At 40.1% G+C, this 27,450-nt stretch overlaps 1 long non-coding RNA gene across 3 annotated transcripts in view; it reads left to right on the top strand.

Moving 5' to 3' along the window:
* LOC120409976 overlaps positions 1-27,450 on the top strand; it is a 112,211-nt gene that overhangs the window by 10,477 nt on the left and 74,284 nt on the right. For all 3 annotated transcript variants that reach the window (XR_005601870.1, XR_005601871.1, XR_005601869.1), the window contains exons 3-10: positions 1,378-1,514; positions 2,492-2,634; positions 7,299-7,403; positions 9,516-9,697; positions 11,197-11,297; positions 14,872-15,022; positions 16,719-16,823; positions 27,205-27,291. This is a non-coding gene — a long non-coding RNA (uncharacterized LOC120409976). The remainder of the gene's footprint in view (positions 1-1,377; positions 1,515-2,491; positions 2,635-7,298; positions 7,404-9,515; positions 9,698-11,196; positions 11,298-14,871; positions 15,023-16,718; positions 16,824-27,204; positions 27,292-27,450) is intronic.

Below are 27,450 nucleotides of genomic sequence, written 5' to 3'. Positions count from 1 at the left end.
TGGCAAAGTTAGAATTTGAAACTCAGTTCTGAGTCAGCTGTTAGATCAGACTCCCTGACTGGGAAGAGTTTCAGCTGCACAAAATGGGATTTTTCACATGGGATAGTTCGGATGTCACCTAACAAACCAAGTTCTCTTCTTGTTTTGACATGAACAACTGAGATTTGCTCTTTTGCTGGCAGACTTCATTAAGTGTGTGGCTTTTTTAATCACCAGGCAGTCACCCAAAATAGCTAACACATTGTTGGAGTGTCCTTATTGGTAGGAAGCATGGCCTGCTCTCTGATACTGGGCCATCCAAAAGAATGTAGTAAATTTTAATGTGATTGTAACTTAGCCAGCATTTACATAAAAGACAACAATGATCTTCTTGTTATGGAGATCATTAATGAAACATCAGCACTGGTCTGCAAATGTGCTACCATGTTGTGATCCAGCTGAAAAAACAGCCTTGTGTAACTTGAGTATGTTGCATAACACAGGAAGTGGAAAAACAAACTAAATTTCCAATGGTTGTTTACATTTTAGCTAGATCCCAATGAAAAGTCTACAGTGAGTAGCTTTTTGAGTAATTTAACTTCTGTATCCTCTAAAGGAATATCTGGGAGGCTGAATATATTCTTTCTCGCCTGTTCAGGGCTGGTATTTGTGGTTGCATTTCTCAGTGTGTTAATCTGATGTTAGAAATCCAAACAACACTGCACTCCAGATAAGTCATGTGGCACCGTTTGTGTTTCTGAGTGGAGAAGGGGATGAGTGCTCTGCTCTGCGAGTTGAGGGTGATTCAAAATCCACCTTCCTTGTGCAGTCAGGCATGTAACTTGGAAATTTGCTTACCAGTTGGTATCTGGAAAGATAAAAGCAGTAAGTCACATCTTGTGATAGGCAAACTCATATTCCAGTCAATTCATGGGAACACAACCATTTACAGGACTTACTTGATATTTTTTATCAAACTATAGTTTCAGTGCCAGTACATTCAAGACAAACTTCTTTCTCTTCAGTGGTGTTCTTCAGTTTTTATGTCACTGTAGAAAGGCAAAAGTTGCAAAACTCAGCAAGATTTCAGGAGGATGTGGCCAGTCAGGAAAGTCTGCAGCTATTTCTAAGTTCTGCTGTTTTCAAGTGCTAAATTCCCCTGAGGATTGTGAGTGATCGGATCCAAGTCTAAAATGTTTGTTAACGGTCTTCAAAGTCCTCCTCTGCTCTTTTTAAACTGAGGTCTCTTTAGGAAGCTTATCTTGTTAAAAAGTTTTTGAAGGTAAAAATTGAATTTAGAAAACTGACCTGCAAAATGAAACTGTCAGCTCTTGCTATGGATGTGTGCAAACTAATGTATGCATGGAGTTCAGGAGACTTATGTTGACTTTTTATTAGCAGGAGATATGTTTCTGTGACCCAGCAGAAGGGACACGGACATTGCGGACCCAAAAAAGATTGCTCAGCATCACCCAGCAGATTGATATTGCCCTACATGTGAATTATTGATGGATGGATCAGCCACACTCTGAATTGTACGTGGTGTTATTAGCTGAAGAGGAAGGGAGGGTGCTGTGCTGGCTTGTTTCAGTAAATAGTGTGGAGATGGAAACTTTAAATTTCTTACAAACTGAACAGAATTGCAGGGCACACAGTCGTTATGGTTTCTTGTGTTATCATTAAAATTAATGGCCATATCAGCTTCAGTGGAGATGTTCTTTAGTTGGTGACCCTCCGGTGGGTGAGTGAGAGGTGCAGAGGATCTGTCTCCTTTCAGACATGGCTTGCCCTTGGGTATTTTGTGCCAGCAGGACCTCAGGGTAGATGATGAAAAAGCACTTGACGATGGATATAACTGCTGTATACCACAGGGCTAAAGTGACACTCTCAGCCTGTAAAATCTGCTCAAATAAACTATGTAGTATTAAATTTGCATTAAGTATTGTGGCTTATTTGATCAACAGAGTTCTCCCATCCCTCCCATCCCTGTCCCCCAAGCCACAGATGCAGCAGTGGCTTTTCAATTGACTGAGGACACCACATAAGTAATGGTTGCTTGGAGATTATTATTTGGATTTGGTTTAACTGTAGATTTGGCTATGTTTTTGTAATTATTTTTCCTTTATTTTATTTTCCCCATATGAGAATAATCTGCTTTCGATATATATTGTTACCCTTAGATTTAAAATATGTGACAGTATGCAAACTGTATTTCAAATGGTGCAGCACTGGCCAATTTCCAACCTGGGTTAGATTTATAGGATAACAATATATTGTATAATTTTGTGTCAGATTCTTGGAGTGACATTACACTTAGTTAATTTTCACACCACTACCACCCATCTTTCTATATATAAAACAAATGTTACAAAACTCAGCAAATAGGTGAAAGCTGCATGCTTCTTTTAAAGGGCTGATTGTTTCAGGGAAGATACTTGATCTAGAGATTTGCTGGGATTGACCCTATGTGTATGTGTGTGTTCCATTATCTTATTTGTCTTCTACATTTCAGTAAAGCTTGGAGGTCCTTGGCAGCTGAGCTTAGGGCTGCACACACACAGTAAGACAAGTGGTCTTCTCTGCAGTTGAAGGAGAAAGAAACAAGAGCTGGAAACCAAGAACAACTGTATAGAGCAGATCATGTGCTTGGTGAAGGTACATTCAATTCAAAACCATTCAAAAAATGGGGTTTTTTTTACCTTTATAACATACACATTATATGGACTGAGCATTGCCCTCTGGTTGTCCTATTTTGCAGAAGAGTGGCCTGGAATAAAAAAGTTGGTTAAGCTTGGATGGAATGTGTCACTGAGGAGAGAGAAAGGGAGGCAGGTGCATCACTTCCTTTATAATGTGTTTTGTGGTTGTCTATCCATGGGAAAGCTGGCTTTATAACCCAAGGCTCTGAAGCTCAAAGTAGCAAAGGAAGGACCCCTGAATTCTTTATGAACCTCTGCTCCTGACATTACAGCAAAGGCAGTGTCTTAACAATCAGGATGGGACAATTTCCAGGGAAAAAAGAGACATTGGTTTTGTGCTGCACTTTCTGTTTCATTTATTCTTTGTGTGCTCCTCGCTTCATTCTCCTCATAGTTTTCTGTTTCCAAATCTGCGCAAGAAAAGTAAATATTAAATGATTGCTACAGTGGGAAGTAACACATTAGAAATCTAAAACAAAAAAAGACTGTGCGTGGTTTGTTTATCCTCTAATTAAAGGTAGATTTTTCTTTAAAAGACAGAAAAATCTTGTTTGTAAACTGCTAAGTACCCTAAGTCCTGAAGTTCAGTGGGAATACTTTGGAAACAGCTATGATCTAGAACTCTGAATAATTTACCATGGCTGCTTGATTCTGTGATCTATCAAAGCCACGCTGCAGTAATTGAAGCTGAAGCTGCTCTGCCACTGGAACTGCATAAGACAATAGGGGTCAATGTATTTCAACAGAGAATAAGGGTTTGATCAAAGTTCTGTGCGTTATCAAAAGTAATTCCCTCTTGTAACAGGAGGTTGCCTGCTGATACACGTTTTTAACAGATACCAAAGCCTATTTTCTATTATTTTTGCAGGAGGATGTACGGCTGTTCAACAGCCCATCCTTTAGTAGAAGTAAGTTCAAAGAAATGTCGAGCAAATGTCGCTAATCCTTTTGAATTAGCGGTGCAAGTTCATGAGGTCACTTGTTACAGTGATGTAATATGCAGAAAACCTCTAATAACTGAACGTGTGTTGCATGTAAAGCCAGAAGCAAAGTAAACTGGAACACTGACATGAGATTGAGCAGCGTGTATTCTGTATCCACATCAAAGCTCTCAAATGCCTTCCGCCCAGACAAGGACGTGGAGCTGGTAATGTCTCTTTCTGGCTGTAGCAGCAAACATCAGGCTCTTGGAATAGAACATACTCAGTTTGAGCCTCTGAAAGTGGATCCAGACTTGAGGAGATTTAGCATTAATGGCACCGCTGCAAATAACTGGTTGTAGTTAATGTTCTTGTTTACTTCCTTTATCAGATTTATTACACTTGTGCATCTGGTGATAGGCATTTAATGAAATCACGTTTCTAATACCGTTCAGAATTTTTCTGGTTCTTTCCTCCTGAATGGTATCAGAGGTTCCATGCGAGAATTCTGATGCCATTGCAATTATATTAAAATGCACAAAGTCATTCTACATTAGTTAACACTTCTAGAAATGAGCATGCTCTGAGTTTGTCATCTCTTCTCTTGAAGAAAGCAGAATGCCTACTCACTGAGCCAGCTGCTTGATGACATTCACCCTGCTACATTTGCTGCCTGAGTTTCTTTGGAAGCCTGCGCTCATAGTTAGCACAAAAGTTACTGGAAAAGGAGTGCAAAGACCTCTTTAAAGTTTGCTCCGACTTGGAACAGCCATAAGGTGCACCTCAGTATTGTGTAGATAAACTAGAACTGATCCTTGGAGCAGCAGACCCTAGCTCTTGGCCTGAGTTAGCAATCCCACTGCTCAGACCTTAAACTGGGAAAGGGCTGTGCAGTCTCAGCTGCTGTGGTTTCCAGGTTTGAAGGTAGTTCAGTGCGTCATCACTTTGGGTGTTTGCTTTGGAGTCCATTCTGGAACATAAATCCCTCTGGGATTTTCTTGGACCGGGGACAAAACATTATCCTCTCCTAGAAATGAGATTCCATGGACTGTCGGATAGGTCCGGTTGTCTGAGTGCCAGTGCAGCGCGGAATGACTGATTCATTGCTCGCCTGTGCTGGATGTAACTGTTTTATACTGCTGCAAAATGAGTGTAAAACCCATGGCTTACACCGGGAGGTGTTTAATTGCACCTCACTGCTGTATTTATGGCTCTGTCTAAGTTCCTGAGTTTAGTGGAGCTTCCGCTGCAAAGCAGCAGTGGAAATCCTTTGGGAATTTATGGCATATAGACATGTAATGCCTGTTTTCTCAGATGCAACTGGCAGTTTAACTGAGGACCTGTGTATAATATTGTTTGCAATTTGATTTATTTTGACTATCAGCCATGGTGAGCTCTTATAAAATAATTCTGAACTAACTCAGGAAGTCAGTCTTTTGATATCCTCAAGACATTAGTGTTGTTCTCTGTGCTTAGAAAGAACAGAGAGATAAATTCTTCATGTTCACTGGAATCACTTTTTTTCAAGTGCAGGAAGAGCACAGTGCCTCCAGAATGGCTGAGCATTACTGTACATAGAACATGTGTTTGGAGAGCAGCGCATCAGCTGCCCCTAAGTACATCAGCTGGAATTAGGTGGCTGTGGAGTCAGTAAGATTAAAATTCAGAGGCAGATGCCAGCATTGGCATAGGATGATTTCTGGTCTTGGAGCCTTCATGCAAAGTGCACAATATTCCTCCCCTCTAATCGGAAGCAGATCCTCCCGCCCAGCTGTCCTCCTTACTCTTGCACATTCTTTCATTAGTAGTGTGGGCCAGGCAGTGAAAACTTCATTTCCCATAATATCTTGAAGGAAATCTGTGGGATTATCACCACCTGTTACCACTGTGCAGTACTCAGATGCTGCTCCATGCTGCAAGGTGAGATAGAAAGTAAATGCAAATGTGAATGACAATTGCAGGAGCAGATGCCTGGGAGAGAGCCTTGCAGGCAGGATTTCTTGCCTCAGGATCCCTATCTGGGCATTTCAGGACTCTGCACTTCAGCCCATGTTCTCTGTCTATTTCCTCCTTCATCTTTTTGTACCTGCTCTGGTCAGATTGTTTGCATAACAAAAACCATCCAGCAGAGAAGATGAATTGCTTGTAACGGACCCGACGCTGCAGACCCTGATACTGGCGAGTCACATACTGTGGGTGGGATTTGGTTTCCTGAGCATTTATCCCTGCTGTGCTCTGGAAGATGCCCCAGGACAACTCACTTGGGCCTGCGTTTGCCCAGAAGGGGACAAGGTCCTGGCTCATTTGTCAGCCTCATGAGGACAAGAAGACATGGCCCAGGGCAGCCGAAATGTCACTGCCCACCCCTGTTTACACAACTGAATCCTGCCCACAGTGATGAGCCCTTGCACTCCATGCAAAGGTTGAGAGAAAGTTTCCTGATGAGTTTTTTTGGGGGTTTTTTTGGACAGAAAATTGAGGTTTTATTTATTCTTTTGTGTGATACGTGCCTTTCCTGCGGGCAGAATTCCCAATACAAACTTGGTTGTTCAGCTCACAGCAGAAATGCAGCCTGCCAGAGAGGAAAGAAACATTTTCCAAGCAATTCCATGGCAGCAGCAGCAGCTTACACCAGTGACTCCCATGCTCTGTTGTATGTTATCACTGCTTAGGAAGCCTTGCATTTCTAATGGAATATTTTGCTGTTTGGAGGATGGTTTCCACTGTTTGTGTGAATCCTACTTTTTTTGCCAGAAAAAACCCCCGAAAATAGGAACAATTAGCAGAAAAACAGGCAATAGCAGGAATGTTTGTCTTCCTGTCATAACCCTAAATTCTTGTAATAGGAGTACATCTGCGGATTAATAATTGTGTCTTGCCTAGAGATCTGAGAGCAAGTAATGAGAAGGTAAAGAAGACCTGAATATTTTCAAACGAAAGAGAATATATTCCTGGAAGAGTATGGAACAAAGTGCTGTTGTGGCTCCTTTTTGTTCTCTGCACTGCCTTGTGCAGTCTTTGTGGAGGGTGCATAAGGATTTATTTAGAGATGCTGCCCTCACTCTTGTGATCATCTCCACATGGGGCAGAGGTTGGTCTCTATCATTTTTTCTGGGTGGGGGTATTAATTTGGAAAAGACCTGGCTAACAGACTGCTTATTTGTTTCTGATCTTTCTTAATGTGATTATGGTGGCTTATGCTTCCCTTCTGTTGCTGAGGAGGGGATTTTCAAATGTGCTCTGTTGGCCAGAGCCTGTTCCTATTAAAGAGATCAGAGAGACTCTCCTGGGTGTAATGGAAGTTGAGACTGGGCAATAATAATCGGGTCTTTTCAAAAATGTTGTCGTTGGTAATTTTGTAGGCAGCAGGTGGAACAGTTGAAATGAAGTACTTGGTGCACAAGCAGCCTGTCAGTAACTGCTAAGGAAACGTGTGTGCAGGAATTCCACAGGGAGAAATGTAGTTACTGGTGCGTGCTGACCAAAAGCATTGCTTGACAATTGGTGTTGCAAGAATGGAGGGAAAAGAGAAAACAAGGGTAAAATATAAAATATATGGTGAGAACATAGATGCTTATCCCTCAAAACCAGATGAAAATTACTCTGTTTTGTTATTTGTCTACAGGAATTCTTGTTTTCTGTATTCTCGTGTCATTATCCTATTATAACCATCCATCTTTGGCTATGATTTATTCCACAGTGTGCTCAGTCAGCATCATGCATGATTGAAAATGTTGGTATAGTTTATACAATACGTGAACGAAGAATGTTGGTGGGGGAAGTTCACCAAAGAGAACTAGAACAGGTAAAGTACAGAAAAGCCCTGAAAGCATATTTATGTTTCCTCTCAGTCATGTCATGTTAGCTGTGCCATTGATTGTAGCTGTTCTGCTCACCTGAAGATCATGTTAGCAATATTTTATCTGTAGCATAAAACCAAATATGGACATAATATGCATAAGTACTGCCTGTCTCCACGGAGGAGTTAAAAGAAGAGGAAGCAGACATCCTTGAGGCACTCATGGTTTTTGCTGAAAGGGACAGGATTTATGTCCATCTCTTCTAGCAGGGCACTGTATTTCAAGTCTTAAGGATGCTGTCAGTCCCAAGCAGCATTTGTTGGAGAATAGCTACAAGATGGTATAAGGGCTGTTCAGTGCTTTTCTGTAAACCTGTGGGAGGATTCTGAAGAGTATTCAGATGATCAGAGCTCAGGCATGAAGCGCGTTATTCCTTGAACACTGCTTTTAGCACCCGACTTATGAAACCCATTTGACCTTCCTGTACATTGATGGAAATCTGTAGTGCAGTCTCACAGCCTTGAGCTTTTCCTACCTTTTCAGTTTTAGTTAGGAAAGCTATTAGCTGGAAATCCCTGATATGGTTTCCTATTACTGGGATTAGTGTAATCAGATGAGTTTTCTAATTGGCTTGGACGGTACCAGTGTTGAAATATTCCTCCTACAGCTTTCCAGTATCATCAGTATTTATCAGTCATAGTTCCTCATTAACACAATATTACATTTCTAGATTATCCAATTTTTTTACTAGGTTCTCTGCATACATAACAATGTATATCTCAGCTGTTTCCTTCATGTTACTTTGTTAGAAAAATGGGACATTTATCAGTCTGTATTGATAGAGTTCCTAGTTTAAGGATCAAAGGAGGAGTTTTGCTTTTTTTCAGCATTGAGCCTGCAGATGTTTTTATTAAGTTAATCTTCCAGGAACATTTTTTGTCTTTATCTGCTGTCTTGAAAGGGAAGAATAAGTGATGCTGAGTTTCAGATTTGCTCAGTCGCATTTATCTTGTATAAAGTTTCTGTGCTTGACTGGAAGTTGCTGTGACAAATACGAATAAAAGAGGGAGAGATAATGACTACTTTGCCATACTGAAAAATGTAATTGCCGAGTCAGTGCTACTGTCTAAATAAGCTGAAAGAGTGCCAAAAACTCTGCTAGTGTTGCAGAGTTTGGCTCTGGATGCCAGAATTGAATTTGATCTTCTCTGTTGGTGTTCTAGTATAATATTCTAATCCTGTCTCGTTCCAGAGGGAACCTGTGGCATTTTGATTTATTTTTCATCTACGATCTACATTGCCCTAAGCCGAGCAGAGAGTTTCTGGAGAAGGATGCAAGACCCTTTGTCACAGGGCAGTGTTCCCAAGTTCCAAACTGGTGCTCTGCTTACTAAAGGGAACAGGGCACACTCTGGCACCAAGGTCTTTCTTCATTAGCCCCTGTGGCAGTGAATATTACCTTTTTCAGGAAAAAAAAAGAAATAAATCCAAAATCACCTCTGACCACCTCTAGTCCCAGCTATAGGTCCTTGATTAGACTTACTAAGCCAGTTCTATCTGCCTGAAGCTTGGAGCTGTTTAATGCAAGAGCTGTCAGGATTATCTTCCCTATAGTGTGGCTAAGCTGGCAAGTGGGGAGCTAGTTCATCATGTGTCTCCTGGATGAGGGAGTTTGGGGAATTCCTGGGCTCCCAGCTGGGATTTAAGTCTCACTTGCTTTGGAGACAGCTCTGCTGCATCTGTTAGCAGTGGTGACAGTCTCAGGGAATCATTCCTTCATTCTCACATGGGCTGTCTCTTCTGTGTGCTTAACTGTGTTCCAAGTGAATTAAGTACTAAAGCAGAGTTCAGCAGGGAAACACACACCTTTTAAAAATGGACAGTGCATTCACTCGTTATCTGCGCTGACCCATGGTGAGAACTCTGAAAAGAAGTTCAAGTAAAAAGCCTGGTATCTTGGAACCATGCAGCTCCTGGCTCCTGAGAAGAGGTGTGGGCATGGAGCATGTTTGGGATGGGATTGTGAGAGCTGTGACCTGCAAGGCCACATAGTGACCAACATTTGGGAAAATAGATTTTTGTGTTCTTTGACCCTGGGCTAATTTACATGCTTCCAGGGACTGCAGGCCTACTGGTGCTGACAGCAGATGGCTCAGGATATTCTCACAGGAGAGTGTGAAGTAACTGGAGAGATGGGATAATTGTGTTGTGCTGTTGGCCCCAAAGTCCAGAGCTGTTAAAGGCTGCGAAGCAACGCAAGGAAAGGAGTTGACCACGATGGATGTGCAGCAGTAACGAGGTGAAATTGCATTGCCCTTTCCACAGAACTGATAGCCTGTTAAATATTCCTCTGTAAACAGGAGTAAATGAACAGGCAGAGATTTCTCAGATGTCTGGCAGAAATGTTGTTAATTCAGTTGTGTAGCCGCGGTTGAACAAGTGGCGCAAAGCTGAGAACTGTCTTGCGCTTCATTTGTTTATTTTTAAAAGTCTGTGCTTCCTCCCATTTGTCTTGGCCATTCTGTTGAATATATTCAACAAAGAAATGGGAGCTGTGTGCAACTGGAAGCATTTCCAGATGGGCTCTGTGTGACAGGAGGGAATACAATCTGTGGGACATATATAACAATGCATAGAAACAAAGGGTATACACCTGTGACTTGAAAGTACATTTAGCGTAGTAAATCCTCAGAGTACACCTCAAGGAGTGGAATGCACTCATCATCAGCACATACTGCTGCTAGTGTCTCCCTCAAATAAAATTTTCAAGGGGGCGGGATGTAGTAGTGACAGTAAACTAATGAATGCCTTGCCATCTCCCAAGCCAAGTAGTAAAATTTCTGCTGGAGAATTGAGCTGTTTTGCTTCTAATCTTATATATGTAGAGCTGGAAAATGCATACGAAGGGTATTATTACCGAACACAGCATCAAAACCAGCCCCCAGCCCCCGATATGTTGGCTCTATAAGCTTCCTCCAGGGGATTTTACAGAAACCATGGCTTCATGTCTCATTGCGCACGTCTAAATAAATAGCAAAGACAAGCATTTTGCATAAGAGATGCTACAATACAACAGCAAGGTTATTAATTTATTTGCCCCTGGCAAAAGCATTTCATGGCTGTAGTCATCAGCTCCAGTTATTTGTTATAGTGTCGTCTTTGAGTATTGTTTATCCAACAGTATTTACATAGAAGCTCATTTGTGAGAGGTTTAAACATTTTTACAGAGTGAAGTTGGTATGTGTTTAACATTAAATACAAATTACTTTAGAAAATGAGGGCAAGACACAGATCAAAACTGGCTGTAGACGGCTGCTGAATTCACAACAGGGAGCTGGACTTACGTGGGTTTTAATACCTCAGATTCCTCCCCAATCCTTTCATTTTCTCTAAAGCAATTTCCAGCAAAACCACATCTTATTTCCCCTTGCTGAGACAGACCTAAGCATCCCCTTTCTTTGAGAATGCCGAATTCCCTTAGGCAGACACCCAGGAATGTGTAATTTAAAAACAAAATTTAGAAGAGTAAATAGATGAGAAGAAAAATATGATAGCTGCAAGGGTAATAATGCATTCATACCCAATTGCAAAAAAACCAGAGACAAATACAAAAGTTCCTCTTGAGTGTAATATCTTAGTAGGTAGGTATTAGCACTCGATTTATATTTGTACATACTTGATAGGCAGACATTTGGTTTGCATCTCATATGCATACTACTATTATTTTTGCATCTCATCTTACAAAAGGTTCTGTTCTGTAGAGATGACGAGTGGATAAATCTCTGATTCTTCCATCAGAAAAAGAATTTTGGGCAAATTTTACGCTCCCTCAAGAAAAAATGAAGCATTCTCATTCCTGCCTTGACCATTGTGTGAAAGGAAAAAGTAATGTTTCTAAGGTGTGTAAGTTTTCATTTTATTGTGGGAAATGCTCTGAGCCTTGTTCTATTGTGTAGCTGCCTCTATTCTGCCAGCAGATTCCAGAAACTCCCTGAGATGTTTTCAGAAATGAACTTCATGGCTAATTTATTTATGAACAAGAGAGTATCCCGAGAGGCCAAAAGTAGGGAGTACTTTAGAACAGCAAGATTGCCATTTTGTATATTTTGTGCAGAAAGAACTAAAGAGACTCTTCCTCAGAGTTCTTTGCCTGCTCATGTTTTTAGGAAGGGTTGCTATTTCCATCAATTCATCTGTGACCTGGAGGAGCCATGGTGACAGATTTTTAGATCGTCCCTGGAGTCGTTCAAGCCCTGGGGTGATGTCTGTTCTGTCTCTAACAAAGACCAAGATACTGGATTGTAGCATAGTCCCTGCCATAAATTTAGTATTTCCTCTCTTTAAAGCCATCAATTTGGGTTGTACTGTCATTATGTTCCTTCAAAAGTCTTTGCAACTGAAACCCTTCCAGAAGGCGAAAAATTAAATTTCCTGCCTGAGAAGTAGAGAGATAAAGTCTGCCTGGGTTCCTGCTTCTCTGCAAAAGTCCTACCATTGGGTAAAATATGCCAGTTGAACTTCTTTTGGTAATACTGGCATCATGAATTTTCACATGGAAGTTTTAATTCATCAGCCTCTGGTGAGCTGTTTTGGTGATATATACATTATTTTAGAAAAGGTTTTGTATATGAGATGAAAAAGAGAAGTTGCTGTGCTGATGTCAAATGCATGTGCAGTACCCCTGTAAGCAGTTCAGATTTTATAGCTCCACATTTATTCCTGATGCTTGGTCATTCCCTGTGTTATGTTGTTCCTTATATGAAGTGAAGAACAAACTTTGAGAGAAAGGAAGGTGTCTCCTGTTTTCTTAAGACTTGACCAAGCTAAAAGCACTGCTGTGACTTTGTAAGTAGTCTCAAACCCTGGTTTTTGATTGTCCCTTGCTGCTGGAATTGTAGTTCTTGGATGTGTGTCTGATTTTGCTCCATTGTGTAAGACACGTGTCGTGAAGGTGATACTCTCTTTCCAGAAGTCCTCAGCTTGACATGATACAGCAGAAGTAAAGGTGGGAAGTAGTGTCACAAAATCAGTTGAAAATGATAAAAAGATGTACTTACTCAGCCTGCTGTAGACTTGCACACAAAGTGAGAAGTGTTCTTTTTCCCAAAGCAGAAAGATTTGCAGGATTTTCTAAAAATATCCCTTTAGCTGAGATTTTTTGAAGCAGACAAATAAAGCAGATTATATTAATACTCGAAACAATCAGCAAACATGATGCTTCTGCAGGCACAACTGTGGGACAAAGGCTATTTTTCTGTGTCAGTGATACTCCTGAACTATGGTAGGTGCAGTTAATTTCATATTTGATGGTTATTAACACTTCTGAAGTGTCTGAAACACTGCCTCGGCTCTACTATAGTGTACTTTTGGAACTGATAGTGTTTTGTAATCCTGTTGTTTGGTGATGAATATTTGCACATTTTCTTGGGCTTGTGCCCATGATTTACAAGGAGATGCTTTGTAGACTGTGGAAAACCCCAGAAAATTTCTTGTCTGCGTATACTCAGACAAACTGAAATAAACCTTCAATTCCAAGATAGGATACATGCTATTCCTGCTTTGAACGCTGTACCTTCATCACATGTGACCTTGGTGTTTGATGATTTGGCACAGTGCCACAGCAGAATTCGATGATCCACTGGAAATCGTGATTCTTTCATGTGGAAAACAATAAAAAGCATATGGTATCAATTATACTTCACTATTTCTTTGAGAATTCAAGCACCAGAAATAAAAAACACTGTCTGAAGACTCTGAATTTCCATTAACTGGAAACAGTTGGTATAAATTATTTTTACTGAAACTGCTCTACTGGCCCTGGGTAATAAAAGCAAAAATAACATTGGCATTTGATTGACTTCATAGGTGCAAGATATGTCATGCTCAGAGGGAGCATAAAATTCTAGGTCGGGCAGTGGAATCATTTTATTAAATACCATATTTGTCATGGAGAAGCTCTTGGAAAAATTAGTGTCCTGTTACCTTAATTTCTACTGCATCTCTACTGAGCATGGTGATTTGCTGATCAAATACACAGTAATGAACATGATGGGTAGCTACAGTAAAAGTAGGAGGTAAGAAGAGAGGCTTCTGGAGTAATAAGAATTTTGGTGAAAATCAAAGCTGAGTTCTTCAAAGGAACAGTTTTACTGGCAATGTATTTCTAAAGCATGGCTTGGATCTGGGTTTTGGAAATTTCAGAGCTGTGTATGTTGTGGTGCTTTGCTCTCCCAGGGAGCATGTTCATTTGAACTGGCCTCTCAGAAGTCAGTAACTATGCAAAGAGTTTCTTTTGTTTCTTTGTTCTTTTGTTCAAGATCGAATTACTCTGCAGAATTTAGAATAATTCAGAGTGGTAGCATCTCAAGTCAATTGCAATCACACTTATATTGCACTGTGTTTATCTTAACACCCAAGATTTATCTTTAGTGCTTATTACCACATTTGGTAAGTAGCATTTTTACTATGGTTTCTGTGATAGGAGCAACTCTATAAAAATAGTAGCTTGTACTCAAATAGAAGCTTAAACTGAGCTGATAGCAGCTCTGAGATAGAAAGTTAAACAGAATGCATCTGCATTTGTTATGGGAGAGCAATAAGCAAATCAATAAAATGGTAACCAAGAACTAAAATAGGAAAGGAAGTTAACTTCCAGGTTTCTAAATTTTGTCAATGAGGAATAGACTCTTGCCCCTGTTAAAGGTGACTTAAATCAGTGGGGCTGCTTGTGTAATTAAATCCTACCTGGTATTCCGAGGTTATGTGCCTATAGAGTTACAGTGTGGGTTTATTAGGCAATAAAAAGGGGCACGGGAAACTCACCCGAGGGCAGCCCTTGTCCATGCTGTCCCTTATTTGGGTCAGTTGGTGATAGGGAAGTGTCACAAACTTCACTGTAAATTATTCCTATTTTCTCCAAATAGTTTTAGCTCCAGTTCTGATGGCCCAATATACAAATGCTTTCACCAGCATGTTCCAAGTTTAATAATATTAAGAACGTCATATGTACTTGGAAAACATTAACATTTATTTTTATGAAATAGCATCTGATAGTTAAACTGCCATATTTTTTCCAGACTTCTTTCATTAGAGAGACTGATGACTATTACTACAAATATCCCATGGAGTATTCAATTATGCTGGAAGGAGGGCGAAAATGATATGCCAGAAGCTATGCAAGAGAGATGATGCACATTATTCTAATTTTATGAGGTTGTAGATCTTGGGAAAAGCAGAGATTTATAATGCCACTCCCTGCAATAATTAAGAAAGTGTGTGTCTGATTTATATGTATGTGGTGAGAAGCTGGAGAAATTGACTGAAAATATCATGAAAAACACAATGTCTGTGTAAAAATGATCTGCCCAAAACTCCAAATCTTACACACTTGTCAGGAGATAAGTTTATTCTTAAAATTGAAAAATGTCTTTCTATGCTTTGGTTGTCAGCCATTGTTTTCTCTTCTGCTCACAGTGGTTTGAAGTCAGCTAAAAAGAAGTGTATTCAGTGAAAATCACCCTGACAACCCATCAATATGATGTTTCATAAATCTTGCCCTCTGAATGAGAACAGAAATCAGGTCATGTTTCTTTACTTCAGATTAAGGATTGGCATGATTCACCAGGTAAGTTACGTGTATGCTTGCTATTGAAAGAGCTTTTTTGAGAAATAAGTCGTCTTTGTCTTTGGAGGAATTCCTATTTTGATGACTCAGGTGCAGAGAACAGTAGCAGGTTTATGTAGTGTTGACTTGAGGTCAGGGACAGTTGTGTGTTTGCAGATCTTGAGGTAGAGTTTGGTAAGGCCAAGTTATTTTTCAAGATCTTTTTTTTTTCCTCCCTTCAATTGCAGCTTAGGATTCTGTCTTCAAATGATTGTAGACAGTGAAATTGTTCAAGTCACTTGAATGGAGTATATTTTTTATGTTTGGTGAGTTGCTTTTTTTGATAATTTGCTTTGCACTTGTTCCAAAAGCACATCGGGAAAGGAAGCTCTCAGTTTCTAGGGGAAATTACAGATAAAATTTGTCTGCTTTCCACTGAAAGTGCAAGGACAGTAAATGAATACTTTGTGTCCTCATAACTGTTAATTAACATGTCAGGCTGTGTTGCAGGATTGATGAGACTGTCTCATCTGGCAATGCTTTCAAGGGAAAAACCAGTCTAAAGACTCTGGGTTTTTCCGTCAAGTCTTCTCCATTTTCTCCAGCAAATTCTGGATTTGACTGATCTCACTTCCAGTTGTTTTAGATGTTGAATAATAATATTTTGTCTTAATACATGATTCAGTTGGAAAATTAAAAGTGGAAATGCTGTGTCTCTCATATTTCCTGTTGTTTGTGTCCAGTGTAAATATCAGGGTTTGGTTTGGGCATCTTTCTCTGCAGCATTAATCAGCTCTTTATTAATTCAGACTTTGTAACAAATGGGTAAACCGGCTTCGTTGCCTGATTCATAATTCATTGATATCAGTGGTGGGATTCCTTCCCATTAATTGCAGTGGTAATCAGATAGTAATTATTGTTAATTTAATAGCCTGGGCTTGAAGTGCAGGAGTAACGTAACAATCTGGAATGTTGGATGGTTTTTGTTGTTGTGTTTTTTTGGTTCTCCCCCAACAAGATGAAGGAAAAGAAACATCAGAAAGTTTTTGTTTGTTTACTAGCTACAAGAGAGCAGAGAAATTAAAACTGTGTGTAAGGGTATCTATCTATAAAAACGAAAACATAGCATCTTTAGAGTCAGTTCTTTCTAAAAGTAATTTAGCTCGTATGCTAATAGCATTTAAATGTGGCATTTATATTCTATAGCAAAAACCTGTAGCTGGTGGAGACAGATTATTATAGTTTAGCTAAGTTTTTTAAAGCCAAGTAGGGTAATCTAATTAAAGTGAAGCAAGAGAAAATAAGTGTTGTTTGCAAGTTCATTTTCTTACATGCTTCTTTCTTTAAAGAAAGAAATTGGTAAATATCTCTTCTCTTGGGTATGTGATCTGTCTGCCTGGTAGCACAGAGGCAACATTACTAGGTGCTCAACCCAGAACTAGGACTCTTGTGTTGAGATTATAGCTGAAGACAGACTTAATCACCTTTTGTTTTCTGGAATAATACCTCTGTTTACAAAATGACAGAGGTAACACCTTATTCTGAAGTGAAGTTTGTGTATAACCATGTCAAATGCGTGAATATGTTTCGGTCATGGCAGAGAAGGAGCTTGTCTTCACCATCCTCAGCAGTCCAGCACTTCTCACAGTCTTGTGAGTAAGAAAAGTCAGCGGTCAGAAATGTTCTGCAGGGTAACAGTAAGAAGTTTTTGTTACAGGATCCCAGCAAGCAGGGAAGAATGAGACCTCCCGAACAACTTGGAGGCAGGATTTATACACACCTGCACCCAGCTTTGCATGTGAAACAAGGACACTGAGCACTGGTAAGTACCTGTTTTGCTTCTTACACCAAATTACCTACAAAGTTTTTGCTGCCAGCTGGTATTTTTTTTCTGTCTTTCTCAGTAAGTTCCTTCTAAAGGTCACAGGTGACAGACCTCTTTCCTAAGCTGGTGTTCTTGAGTGTCCTGAGACATCAAAAGGAAATATCTGAGGTGAGGGAGTGAACTGAAGAGAGAAAGGAATGCTGTGCAAGTAGGATGAGGTTATTCCAGTTACTCCTTTGAGAGAAAGGTGGGACTTGGAGGGTTGTCAGTACTGTATAAATGTGCATTTCTGGGAAAGGAAGAGGCACCTCTTGTTGATTAGTCTGATCAAAACAAGTCTGTCTCTTTTCTTTTTTCTTAAATGTGAGTCAAAAGTATATTTGGACAGCTTGAATAAAATTCTGGATTTTAGCTGGAACAGTACACCTAAATCCTTGTGCATTATGAATTGGCACCACTGCACTGAAATCAAGGAAGCTTTGTTGATTTATATCAGCTGTTGCATATTCTTGACTAGAAAAGAGTGTAATGTAATGTGTGTTGTAGATGTCCAGATCCAAATGTTTTCAAGTCAGTTCTTTAACTAGCTTGTTTAGGTGACGGAAATATCCTGAAAACTACATTAAAAAAAAAAATCATCTGAATTTAAAAGAATGTAGTACTCCATGTGTCTCTAATTGGGCTATATGCTGTACCACAGTAATCCTAAGGCATGTTTCCTTCCTATTTAAGTTCTAAATACTCCAATATTTAGTGTGGCCCCTGTTTTGAGGAAGGATTATATGTGCCTAATCCTGCCTGGAGAAACCTCAGGATGTGTATAAACAAGTGCTGTTTAAACTGAGGCTGTGACACTGAATCTGACCGTGGTACTGGTGCAAAAGAAGATGCAAACTGCCAGGAACGAGGCTCGCAGCTTCATAGGGTTTGCTCACCAGAACAAAAGCATCATACTGGATGGATGGCTGGATGGCTGGATGGATGGATGGATGGATTGATTGATTGAATGCCAAAACCCACTCAGGGTCACACGGGGAATTACCTGCCACAGTGCTCTTCTGGCCAGAAACTTGGAGGAGCAGACTGTGAGAAAAGCATCTCTAAGAGGCAGTGCCCCCCCCAACCCTGAGTCAGAACTTGGGGGAAACCAGAAGCTGTTGGCCTGGAACAAAGTGAATGTAATTGGTCTCATCTTGGGAGGAAGAACTATTTTTGCTGGCATTTTTCCTCCTCCGCTTGGCAAAGACTAGTGTGTTATAGTAAAACCTTGAAGACCATAGAGTGTCTGTGGGCTGTTGCCCATCCTTCATATGATCCATCTTCGATACCACAGCAATTTTCTTGACAAGATAGCAGTGTTGCAAAAAGGATTTTTTTTCTGGCATTAAAACAGTTCCATGTTGTCTCCCCAGGACTGGTTATCTCTTGGGCCAAGAAAGCTTCAGTTTGGGTGCTTGGAGCCAGGCACACACTGCTTTTGGCTATATTTGCCAAGGTTTGGCATTTACATTTCTGTCTGACTCTTTGCCTCCAGTTGTAGCTTTTCCTATTCTTACATTTGCATGTGAAAGGTACTCTGGGTCTTTTGCTGGTATCCTGCACCTTAGGCAGTTTCATAATGGCCTTTAAAAGGTATAAAAGAGGCTTCTTGGCATAGCAGCTCATCCAGAGTGTGCTGCCAGAGCTGCCCCATGAGTGACAGCAGCGCAGGAGGTCTTTGTGTCTTTGCATCTTTAGCCCTAACTCCAGAGCATCGTTGCTTCTCTGCTCCTAAGAGAAAGGGATGTGGGTTATGATGTTTTGGCACTCATTGCATCTCCTGAAAGATTCCCAGCGGTAAATGGAAGTCAAGAGAAGTGTGGGCTTGTGTGGAGAGGAACGGTATGAGAAGTGTGAAAAGATGGAAGTGAGCTGTTGGAGAGGGCTTAGGTTTAACATGGCAGTGAGTTAAGAATTTTCAATTTCAACCTCCCTTTATTCCCCAGAGTGAAAGATTGGAAAGGAGAGATTTAACTTTGCATTAAAGCAAAAGCTTTAAGCAAAGTGTTCTACATCTGAGAGCAGGCATTGGTTGGAGAACAGGGTTCTCAGCCTCTCAGGCCAGGAAGAGCCTGCTGTGCCCTCAGGAGGATGCAGGACTAAATCCCTTTATTGATAAACAAGGGTTGTCTGCTCTTAAGAATACAAAGCAGAGGTGAATATAGAAGAGGTGGCATTGAAAAAAAAAAAACCAGCTATAAAAAAAATTACTGTTGGGGCCTTGTGAAAAATGAAAGTTAATTCTCCTGTTGAACAGAAGTCCTTCTGGCAGGTTGTGTAACTGCCTCTTTTATCTGCCGGTAGAACTGGCAGAGGAGGAGAACTTCGGGGAGTTTTAGGATAGGCCACCATGCAAAGACACCGCAGAGCTTCATCCAGTCCAGCTGATTTACAGCTGTTGTCTCTCTCTTTCTCTGAAAAGAAAAGGAAAAGTAGACTCATTTACCTAGAAGCTTGGAAAATACCTCACATTTACTAGTCCTGCAAGAAAGAGGGAATCAGAATGAGCATAGAAATTATTGGTCAATTGGACTTCAAAAGCTCAAGAAAAAGTTTGGCATGCATTTTGAGTAAGGATTCTTATTTTAGCTTGACAATATCCTTGATCCCTGTTTATTTTGGCCAGTTGCTAATTAGTAATATGATTCTTGTCTGTGATGGTTTATATAAAGTATCCCGAATTCTTGAGTGCCCAGAACTCTCGCTGGCTTTAATGCTGGTTTGTGTTACACTTGCAATTCATGACTAGGTTTCATTTTAGGCATCTATATTTAGTTTTTTAAGGCACTGCTGTGGGGAAAGAATCTGCTCCAATGAGACATCTCCAAGGAGTGCTGGTTGTGTGGAACACTGTATTTATTGAAGGGCTTAGCAGAGTGGCAGAGTAAATCAGTGCTGGGTATAAATGCAGCTCTTGTAAAGTACATGTTACACTAAATACCAAGATGATATGTTGCATCTCTACACCATCTTTTTATCTTGAATGTTACAGTCCTATCTCTTAGTAGTTGCATTTAGAAACTGAGGGGGAGGGGAGAGTTAAGACAGCCACAAAAATCAATCTACGTCCAGATTAAAAGTCAGAGAAAACTGAGATATGTTGGCAAAAATAAATTCCACTCCCCAGATTCAAAATGCACTTAATTGTATTTAAAAATGGCAGAGTGAGCCATGCTCATCATTGAATGACAATGGGATGAGTGTGAGCTCCTGAAATGTGCACCACAGTGTGGCAAAATGCCCCTGCATCACTGTTAGATGAAAACAGATAAGCTTTCTAAACACTGGATGCTAAAATTTCAGTTTTGAAAATAAATGAGGCAATAGTAATAAAAATACCATTATAATTTGAGTCAAGTCAGTCCTACAGTAAAAGTGATCTATTAAAAATACCAAGGTTTTCAGTCCTTATCTGTATAAATGATTCCATTCTGAAAAATGGCAAATGCAATTCAGTGTTAATTGTTAAGAGACAGGGTAAGCTGGAACAACTAATTGAAAGTTATACCTGTATTGGAATATATCCTTTTTATGTTATGTGCCACATTACAAAAAGAAAAGAAGGTAATTAAATTTATACTTTTTACAGCCAAGTGGTTCCTACAAATAAAAATGCACTCATGGAATGACAAGACATGATTTATTCCTGTGCAGAATTGCTAGTGTAGATATCAGCACAATTAGCCAAGCATCTGAACTACCTAAACAAGTAGTTAATGTGTCTCTATTGACACTTCCTCTCTGAATTTCAGCTGCAGACCCAAGAGTGCTGGCTCACTCTGGTGCAAAGTACAGGTGTAAATTATTCTGCAAAAGAGACTGCTGAGCTGAATGAAAATTTAAGTAATAGACAAGTCTGCCTCCATCTTCTCTCTTCTTGTATGTGGCTTCTTTTAGACTCCCATCTCTTCAGAGTAGGAGGATTAATACCAATAATACACTTTATTATTCTGTACTTCAGTGCATTCCTCAAAAGACAAGTAATAAAGCTTCAAGGATCCAGACAATAATATGATGCAAACAACTGTTCTAGTTCCCCAGCTACTTTGTTTTCTAACATATAGCTTGTGTCTGTCCTTGGAAGATAACTGGGTTTGATTATGCCCTTGGACAACCCAGCAAAAGAAGAAATGTCAGGAAGGGGGATACTTCAGGGAGCAAAACATTTGGGTGAACTTCCTCTTTGGAGAAGCATAAGACTTAATTTCTCTCAAACATAAGCAGACTTTTCTTCCTCTCCCTGGAAAACCCGTGAGTAATTGCTGTGCAGAAGTAGTAAATAATGTATTCGTGAGTTTAGTCCACAGTATTTCATGGCACCTTTACTTGTGCTCATGTCTCATCTTTGAAAAGTATGTGAGAAATTAATTGAAGCTATTAGTGTTCTTAAACATACCTATGTCCCTCTAAAAATGCGTTATTCCAAAATGACAGGAGGACAGTGACTGCAGACTGTCACCCCAGCCAGTGGCTCAGCTCCAGGGCACCCAGGAGATGCACGCACCGAAATCTTCCCCTCTCCTCAGACCCACAAAAGAGATCTCTGCCATGGCCAGAAATCTTTTTTTCTCAGAAAGAGCAAAGTTCCTCTGTCAGCCTGCATCCTGATACACATTTGGACTGCCAGGTCTTGTCTGCAGCCCTTTCTTGTGTCAGAGGCTTGCCAGGAAAAATTATAATTTCAGCCAGGGAACCATGTGTTCTATGCAAATGAAAGCAAATAGTTCTGGTGTTAATCATCTCACTTGTCATTGAGCAAAACAAAGCTTTTGAAGCTAATTCATAAATTATCATCACATCAACATGCAAGCTTTGCTGGCTCTGCTTACCTGTGCCAGGTTATTCCTATAACACACATCCACAGGACTGCCTTGACTCAAGATCTAACAAATATATCCTGATTTAGTGAAAGTCACTTGGAAGATGGTATTGAATCCGGACTTCTTTTATTTGTTGTGAAATAACTTGATGGATGAATGTGCCAAAACTTGGGAAACATTAGTGAACATTACTGGAAAACTGCTCTCACTGTGTCTTAACAGAGGCCTGTGCTCTGGTACAGCTTGGCAGTCCACTACTTTATCAATCTTTAGTCCCTTTGCAATACAGATGTTGCTTTATTTTTGAGATAGAAACCAAACACAATTTAAAAAGCAAAAGATGTTCTTCCTGAAGACTGTAGAGCTTTACATCTACATTGCTCCTTCTCTTAGGGAAGCTCAAAGCCTTTTACTCTCTTTAAACAGCACTGCTTTATGTCTGTCACTGTACCTGTGATTATCTCATTGTTGGGGTTTGTATGTTTGGTTGGCAACACATGCTCATTCGCCTGATTAGCACCATGCTTTAATTTCATTTAATAAGTGTATTTCGGAGTCAGAATGATCCTCATCAACCAGAGTAATTTCACTTTGCCACACAGAATTAATTAAGATGAAGAGTGTCAAATGAAATGTAAAAAATAATCAGTGGTTCTCATTAAGAGATAATAACAAGATTTTTTTCTGTTGTTTAGCAGTTTGGTTTTGGTTCCAGCATCAAATTTTAAGAACTGTTACATGTTGTGAACATTAATTTTAATATATTTTATCTGGCACCATGCAAATAATTAAATCCTTAAGCTTCATTTGACAACCAATAATTTAGTCTTGTAGCTAAATACTGAAAAAGCGCTTTAAGAATAGGTAGCTAATTTAGGCATACATCAGAGTTTGATGAAATGTGTAACACTTGAAAGAGGAGCTGAAGCAGTCTCTGATGGAACCTAATGATTGTATCCAACAACTGAGTCAGGCCTGATACAATTCTGGAAGATTTGAGGCAAACAAATAAAGAGAAGTTAAAATTCAGAGAAGTGTGTCAGGGCACTAAGGGATTTAGAAAACCTGAAGGATTTAGATTTGTTTTATAAGAGGTAGTCCGAGATTTCTCTTTTGATAGAGCTGGCTTTAAGAACGATGGTGCAGATTGATTCTCCATGTCCCCTAGGGATAGGACAAGAACTAGTTTGCAGAAAAAAGACCTTTTGATGTCAGAAAGAGCTGATCTCCCAAAACAGACAGCTATTCAAAGTGGTGGTGTGTCTTCCTTCGGAGATGCTCAAGAACAAGGCAGACAGATATCTCCCAGGAGTGGAGATATCTGGAGATATCTGGAGAAACTACTTGGCACCTTCTCTCTGTCTTTGTGCCTGTGTTCTTCCAAGAGTGAGCCTTGGAGAAAGGCAGTAGGCTTCCATAAGGAATGCACTTGCTTAATGATACTGCCTCAGCCAAGGAGTCAAAGTGTGGTCTGAACACCCTAATTCATTAAAACTTAAATAACAGTCATGAGATGAAAGGATATGTAGCTTAAAGCACAGATGCCTGTTGAACCAGGACAAACACTGTGGACTGGAAAATAATTTTGCCAATGAAAAGTGTTGGCTATGTTTAAGGTTAGGGAAATTCTTTTTTAAATGTGTAGGTTCTATATGAAGGCAGCATCATTTGTTTTCTGGATTTCCTTTGTGTTGTGACATTTTCAGGATTACAGTAAACAAAAAAGTCATCATGAACTGTTCAAGGAATATCAGCTTCATGGGGTTATGAGATGCCATCCCAATTGCCTTCAATTAAAATCTAAGAAATAAAGTCTCACCCTTTCCAGCTTGTTATTGGGCTGTGAGCCCAATGAAGTAATCTTCCTTTGATTATGCAGCCAGTCCTGAACATATGAATAGATTTGATGACTGCATGCTGTGTTTTGTTGTGGTTTTTTTCATTTTATGGATTTTATTCTGACTGGAGGCTATACAGTCTGTTATGCTACCCATCAGACTTGGCTACAGAGACCAGCTTGGAAAACACTGTTCTTTTCCTGCCAACTTGTTAAGCCTACAGTCACTCAACCTACAACAGCTTGTCAGCTCGACTGAAAAGAGCCAAGTAAGACTTTACCATCATGTTTCTTTCCCTCTCCCTTGCAAAAGACAGTATGTTTCTTGATTCAGATTGGGCAGAAGTTCTTGTGCTCCATGGCCAAGAGCTCTGTTAATATCTCCTGTGTTCTGAAGAGGCAGCCTGGCCCTGTTAACCACTGAGCTCTGAAGAGGAGCCAGGAAGAAAACAATTCTTTCTCGTGAAGTTACAGGAATGTTCTGTTCATAATGCAGCCATGTTTTTATGAGCTTCAGCAACCTAAACACGGAGGGAGATATAATTCCCACCATTTTGTTGTGGCAGAGAGAAGCAGCATGTCCTGAGAGCATGGAATGAAGGGCTCCTGAACTATACTATGGAGGAATAAAATCTTCCAAGGCATCCATGCAACACATGGCATCACTGTCCGATCCACAGAGCAAAATGCTCAGCAGAAACACTCTCAGGACAGCCCATAAAGCTGTGCAGGAACAGCACATTCTAAAGTGAGGTTGCTTTGAGCACACTGCCAGCAACAGAACAGAAAAAACAGTGAGAGGAGGAGGGCTACCAGTAGAAACAAACCGGACATGTTTAGGGGAAGACTGCCTGCAGCTCTGCACACATTAGATAGCTCAGCATACCTGTGCAGAACCATATGAAGCTAGCTAGATTTATCCTTGGCCATTCAGCTTCATCACTCTTAGGTACATTATGGACTCTTGGGGTTTGAATGTTTAATTTTTCTGGTAAAGGAACCCAGATCCCAGCTCTGTCTGCCTTTTTAGTTGCCACTTCTGAGAACCCATTGCGTACTAATTTGCTGAGCATTTTGGCAGGCCAGAGTACGCACTAGTTCACTCAGTGTAGGCAGGAATCTTCAATTCCAGTTTGTCAAATGGGTTAATGGCACCTTGGAGACTCTGCATCTGCCTACTCTGGCTGTGCCAGCGATGCTCAACAGAGCAAGAATGGGGAGAGAGCACAATAACAATTGCACCAGAATAAGAGCAGGACCATCAGATAGACCGAGAGCATTGTTACAGCTCTAAAATTAGAGATATAATCAGAATTAAAACCTCCTAACTTAATTTAGATTCTTCTATAAGAACTGCCAATGCTTTCACCCCACAAACTGGGAGCTGTATTTATCTGCATTGCTTGTTAGTCGTGACAACACATGGCTGGGAAGGTCTGTGTGTTGTGGCCAGCCAACACTACAGCTCATCTCTCCTTCTCTCTTTGCCTTTCCTCCCAGTCTCAGTCCCACTGGGGCTTTTCTTTCAAGTTCTGATGCCAAATTTTCTACATCTCTCCTGGAAGGCATTCTGCTTGTAAATTGCCAGAGCTCTCCTTTCTTCTAAGTGTTCGCTTCTTTCCTCTTCTTTTCTGTAGTTTTTCCTCTTTCGTTTCCCATTAAATCCATTTTTCTGTGTCTCACTCCCTCCCCCATTTTCATCTTGTGCAGCTTTTACAGCCCACAAGCCTACAAGTTTCTGTAATGCCAATTTCTTGGGGTCTGTGTGGTTTTCTTCTGACTGATGTCGGGTGCCTTTTGGATTGAATGTTGACACAGCTTGTGCTTCCAGGTAACACGTATAATACCTCATGGAAAAGAAGGGTTTATATCCTATAAAAGCACTGAAGTCTGAATTGATTTGAATATTTTCAAACTTTGGTTGCTTAAAATTAAATTATTTTTCATAAACTTCACAAGTTATTATGAAGGAATATAGATGGAGGAAAACACGTGTTTTAAAAGTAAGGTTTTCTGCAGTATCATATATTCATCTGCTTTTCACAACTGAATGACTTTGAAACGCTCTGTTAAGCTGAGAGCAAATACAGCATGAGAAATAGTGCTCTCTCTGTAAATGCTGAGATATGTGTATTTTTAATACCAAGTACACTATTATCAAAACACTTCCTATCGATTGCTGAAAACAACTTTCTCCATGTTTGAGTAATGTTTTGTATTCATTTATTTATCTAGGATGAGGAATAGTAGGAACACGAGAGGTTTTCCTGGGAATGCATCCAAGAAGTGCTGGTGGAGGCTCTCTAGTTAATCACTTTGTCAGAAGGAGGACTTTTTCCAGTATGCAACATTATTCACTTAACTTTTCATTAGGCCTTTTAATGTAAGTACTACCAAAGCAAGCAGCTGTGATGCGGAAACCTTCATTTACACCAGATCACTTGAAAGTCCTGACTTTTCGTCTGTGCATCAACAAATATAGAATATGAATGAATATAGATCTCATGCATTGCTAACCCACAACAGGCTGAGCTCCCCCAAATCCCAGCACTTAATGCAGCCTCAGAGTTTGCTCTCTGTTCCTATATCCTAAGTGAGTGTTGCTCAGAAAGGACTTGAAGTCCACAAGCATGTGTCCACTTCCACCATTAAAGTGGATTCAGGTGCTTGGCATGGCTGTCTCCACGCAGATTTTGCCTTGAATAATTCATAGCTGCACTCACACTTCCCATGGTTCTCTGGCTGGATGTACTAATGTTGTGATTATAGGGCTTTACAGAGCACGTCGTAAGGATCTCACTTTCTTACTGATGTGACCTATTTTCACGTTTTCAGGTGAGAAATTAGCCAAATGAGTTTTTTAATACCTACTATGATATGATGAAATATTTCTATTTTTGTAACCACAGCTGTTCTGAAATGTTGTAAAACTTTCAGTGGTGTGAGGCACTGGAGTTTGATTGCCAGAAGATACTGAATGAAGAAAGAAGAAAGACATCTTGGAAATTAACCTGCATGGTGTTATATTAAAATCTTCTTATGGGCAAAAGGAAATAACATCGAGTTGAACCAGGGACTTACCATTAGTTTAGTTAATATCTTGTTACTCTAATCAAACACAGACGATTAATTAATAAAAGCCTCATAAACGATGTGGTAGAAATGGTACAGAAGAAAGTCTTACATTGTTTTCTTCCACCTCTTTTCTCTGGCATTATCTCTGGGCCCTCAGGGCATTGGTTTTGGTCTCCCTCAAAAAGAAGGGGGTGTTTATAAAGTTGTGTCAGCATACTAAGGACAGAAAGGGTTATTGTTTGTTAACGACTGAGAAGCAATTTGTTCTCTGGGTTCTTTTTATGCTTCATAAACAGATAGGAAATTTATTGTTTGCTTTGGGCACAGGCTCGTGAAGCTCGTGAGACGAGGCTTAGAGCAGACTTAGAGACATGGTGTGGGCAAACAAAGCAGAACATTGCACTGGCTGGACTGGGGTCAGCTTTAAACAAGACCTTGGTGATACAATTCTATGCAATTAATAATGGGTGTTTGATGGCTCTTGCAGTGGAATGGCTGGTTTCTTAAAAAAGTTCATTTTGTTTGAAAACCAGAGTACTTAATGACTTGCAGATGGAATTAACTCTTTTGATTATAGCTGTGCCACATCCTGTGTTGTGCTTTTCAGGTGTAATTGCTCTAGAGCACTGCGAGTGACGTTTTATGCCACAAAAGGATAGCTGTTCTGTGTATTTGGGCTTCCTCTAGATAAAAGGTAATGTCTGTTTTTTAAACATTTTATAGTTTTCAGAATTGCTTTGAAATTCTCTGCAGTCCTGCAATTTTGGGGACAAAACCAAAACTTATGTAGAGACTGAGTGAACTGGTTTATGAAAACAGTTTGTTTCTAGCAACTATTTCCCAAACAGTTGCA

Source organism: Corvus cornix, chromosome 4 (assembly GCF_000738735.6).
Source record: "Corvus cornix cornix isolate S_Up_H32 chromosome 4, ASM73873v5, whole genome shotgun sequence".
NCBI lineage: Eukaryota > Metazoa > Chordata > Aves > Passeriformes > Corvidae > Corvus > Corvus cornix.
The sequence above is the reverse complement of the archived record's forward strand: the minus strand, read 5'-3'. Positions and strand labels throughout refer to the sequence as shown.